The sequence below is a fragment of the Lepus europaeus genome, chromosome Y (genome assembly GCF_033115175.1).
Source record: "Lepus europaeus isolate LE1 chromosome Y, mLepTim1.pri, whole genome shotgun sequence".
NCBI classification, from domain to species: domain Eukaryota; kingdom Metazoa; phylum Chordata; class Mammalia; order Lagomorpha; family Leporidae; genus Lepus; species Lepus europaeus.
Window position 1 is genome coordinate 13,167,861 of NC_084851.1, and position 3,854 is coordinate 13,171,714.

Sequence of the window (3,854 nt, forward strand, 5' to 3'; positions counted from 1 at the left end):
GCTTTCTATAAACAGAGATTATGCATCCATGTCTTCAACAAAACAGTCGATAGAAAATACATTTTTAAATCTACATGTAGAGCTGCCTCCTCTGCCCCCTCGTCCCATGGCTGCCTCCTCCGCTGGGCTGAGGAGCTGGGCGTTCACAGTGGCGGTGGCAGTAGCCACAGCACAACCAGCCCCCGCCCCCAGGCCAGTCCTACCGGGAGCCCCTGGCGCGGCCATCCCGCCCAGAGGCCAGAGCTGGGCAGGTGGATGTCGCTGGAAGATGGCACCCTCGGGCCTATGCAGCATCAGGCGGCGGTACCGGCGTGTGTTGTGGCGGGTGCCGTCCTGAATCCCGGTGGTGTGCATCAGCCTCCTCCAGGGCTGGTCCTACTACGCCACCACCATCCATCTCTGACTAGTTCCCATGGAAAACATTGGCGAACAAGTTGTGGGCTAGTTGGCTTATCACCTACTTTTCGCGATTGTTTGTCAGGTCGTACTGGAAAACTATCTTTACAATACCAATGGATCCTTCTAAAGAATGCCATCTCTCTTATGCAGAGAAAGAATTGTTGGAGAGAGAGAGCCAAGAGGACAAGCCCATCAGGAAGTTGTTAGGTGAGCAGCTAGGGATCTTCTCATTTATACCAGGACCATGACTAGAGCAATCTGCTATTGTGATAGATGCCAACTTATAAAACCAGATCACTACCATCTCTGTTCCATCTGTGATAAATGTATTTTGAAGATGGATCATCATTGCCCATGGGTGAACAATTGTGTTGGACTTCAGATTGTAAATTCTTCCAACTTTTCCTGGCTGATTCTCTGCTGTACTGCCTTTTTATCACTGCTACAGACTTACAGTATGTTGTCAAGTTTTGGACAAGTGGTCTACCAGATACCCAAGCCAAGTTCCATATGATGTTTCTAATCTTTGCTGAAGCTAGTTTTCTGTCAGCTTATCTTCTCTATTTGGCTATCATTGTTGGCTTGTCAGCAAAAAATAAATCTACATTAGAGGCATTCAGGAGTCCAGTATTTCGAAGTGGAACCATTAAGAATGGATTCAGCTTAGGTCTCAGTAAAAATAATGAGACAAGTTTTTGGTGATGAGAAGAAGTACTGGTTGCAGCCGGTGCTGCGGCTCACTAGGCTAATCCTCCACCTTGCGGCACCAGCACATGGGGTTCTAGTCCCGTTCAGGGCACCGGATTCTGTCGCAGTTGCCCCTCTTCCTGGCCAGCACTCTGCTGTGGCCAGGGAGTGCAGTGGAGGATGGCCCAAGTGCTTGGGCCCTGCACCCCCTGGGAGACCAGAAGCACCTGGCTCCTGGTTTTGGATCATCGTGGTGTGCCAGCCGCAGCACGCAGGCCACAGTGGCCATTGGAGGGTGAACCAATGGCAAAGGAAGACCTTTCTCTCTGTCTCTCTCTCTCTCACTATCCACTCTGCCTGTCAAAAAAAAAAAAAAAAAACAAAGAAGTACTGGTTGCCACCCACTTTTTCATGTCTGTCTGATGGCTGCTCCTTCCAAGCTTGCCTTGTTAACCAGGATCCTGCACAACCATCTACTCCTGCAGGACTGAATTCAACAACTAAAATCCTGAAAACCATAAATTCCTGCAAAGCCATTGTGAGAATCCCAGATCCACCTTCTTACTGACTCTCAGTCTTGGACAGAAAACAATATAGACCTTGGAAGAGGCAAAGCTGCTATGAGCAATCCTGCATTAACCATGGAGAATGAGACTTAATCCTCAAGCAAAATAAATTCATGCTTTATTAAAGTATTGATGCTGTACGTGGATGAAAGGCTCCCATATGAAGCCACCATTTGGATATGTCTGTAAGTTGTTACTTAAAACATAACACACTTTTGATCCAATATACAGAAACAGAGATTCTTATTAAATATTAAAATGTTTTATTGTATATGAATCAAAGAAGAAATATCTTCTATCGAAAACTCGGCCTAAATTCATGGGCCAGTTTTCACCTAAATAATGTGGGTAGCACAGTTTATTACTTAAAAACTTCATTGATTATCTGATTTTTTATTTCAAAAATTGAGACTTAAGATACTGTTTCAGATTTAAAGGATTTCATGTCACACTATGAGGTGCTTGATTTGTAAAATCTGTTAGTTACTATTAAGAAGGTAAGGGTAATAAACCAGACTTGTTTTACTTTTTCCTTTTGATAGGAAATGAACCTCAGACTTATCAACCTGTCATAACTATGACTTCATTACAAAGTCCAAATGGCCTATACTTGAAGATCACCATCCATTTTTATCAGACTTTAATTACTTTGCTTTCCATTAGAAAATAAGTATGAACATTGAAGCTGGAGCTTTCTGATCAAGCAAATGGATAGAACACATTTCAGAAAATGAATCCAATGTTCTTAGAAAATAATTCTAAATCAGAAACACCTTTCATCTTTCCTGATTTTTGTAATTGGAACAAAATCTGCAACATTATTAAGATTGACTTCTGATACACTTTTGTGGTCTTGGGTTTTTACAAACATCTTTTTAGTCATTTCTCCTATTGAACTTAGTAAAAGTATTGAACTTCTGTTAACAATTCCTTTTTGGGGGGGGCACAACAATACAAAAGTTGCACTTTGTAAATTCACATTTATGAAATAAAAAGCAAAAACAAAACAAAACAAAAAAACAAAACAAAAAAATAAGAAGCAATGGGTAGGCCAATGACATCTAATTTGGGGGTCAGGGCTATCTTTTGGGAATGGGTCACCTAAAATGGCACCATGCACCCAAATTAAACAAAGCTGTGATGTTCTGTATGCCCAAGCCTGGATTCCCATCTTCTTCAGAATCTTCTAGCAGATGGAAGTCAGAGTTGATGAAGAACCAAGTCACATTAAAACAGCACTGACTGAAAAAAAATTTGAACTGAGAGATCATCTTCTTCATATGGTGGTGAACTCAGCTATCCTACATGACCAGGGAATGAACTTACCATTATCTTGATGCCAAAATGTACTGATTCATGGAGAAGATTGAGGTTGCAGCAAGATGTACTACAGGGAGTTCTGTTCAGGGTTAGGCACAGCAGAATTTTCTGGGGCATGAGATGAATTGGGAAATATTACAATGTAGAGATGTCCACTGTTATAATATAAGACAAACCTTCTTTCACTGTTATGAATGGAAATTCTCCTGTGGGTCATATGTATCAATGTTATGAATGAAACAGTAGAAGTGGTAAAAAAAAAAAAGAATTCCTTTTCGTTCAATGGATTCACCCTCCTGTAATATATCTATATTATTTGTCCTGTTAATCCTCCAGTGGTATCTATATTATTTTTATTATTTCTTCTCATCAAAACTATGACAGTAAAACTATATTTTTCTTGAAGTACCTATCAAGATTAAATTATGCAAATCATTAAAAATCATATTGTTTTGGAAATTTAGTTCAGTATGAACTAAATGGCATGCTGTTTGAAAATTTAGTTTAAGATAAAAAGATGTTTTTGTTGATGTCAAAATGCTTGGCTTCACTAAATATACTAAAAAGCTCTTGTGCTTTGTATGCATTATTTATGAAAAAAAGTTATTTTTTATTTGAATGAACTATACATTTTATAAATGTTAACAATTAGGATAAGCTGCATATTTTTCTTAGTATTGACTTTGAGAATTTAAAGCAGATTACCTTTTAAAACCACATAGTTGGGGCCAGGGCCTGGCTCACTTGGTTAATCCTCCACCTGCTGTGCCGGCATCCCATATGGGCATAGTCCAAGTTGCGCCTCTTCCAGTCCGGCTCTTCCAGTCGCAGCACAGGCCAGGGCAGTCATTTGAGGAGTGAACCAACAGAAGGAAGACCTTT

The 3,854-nt window shown here is 40.5% G+C and overlaps 1 pseudogene; it reads left to right on the plus strand.

Annotated features, from left to right (window-relative positions):
- Positions 1-268: 268 nt before the first annotated feature.
- Positions 269-1,798, plus strand: LOC133754214 (palmitoyltransferase ZDHHC2-like; annotated as a pseudogene).
- Positions 1,799-3,854: the final 2,056 nt, after the last annotated feature.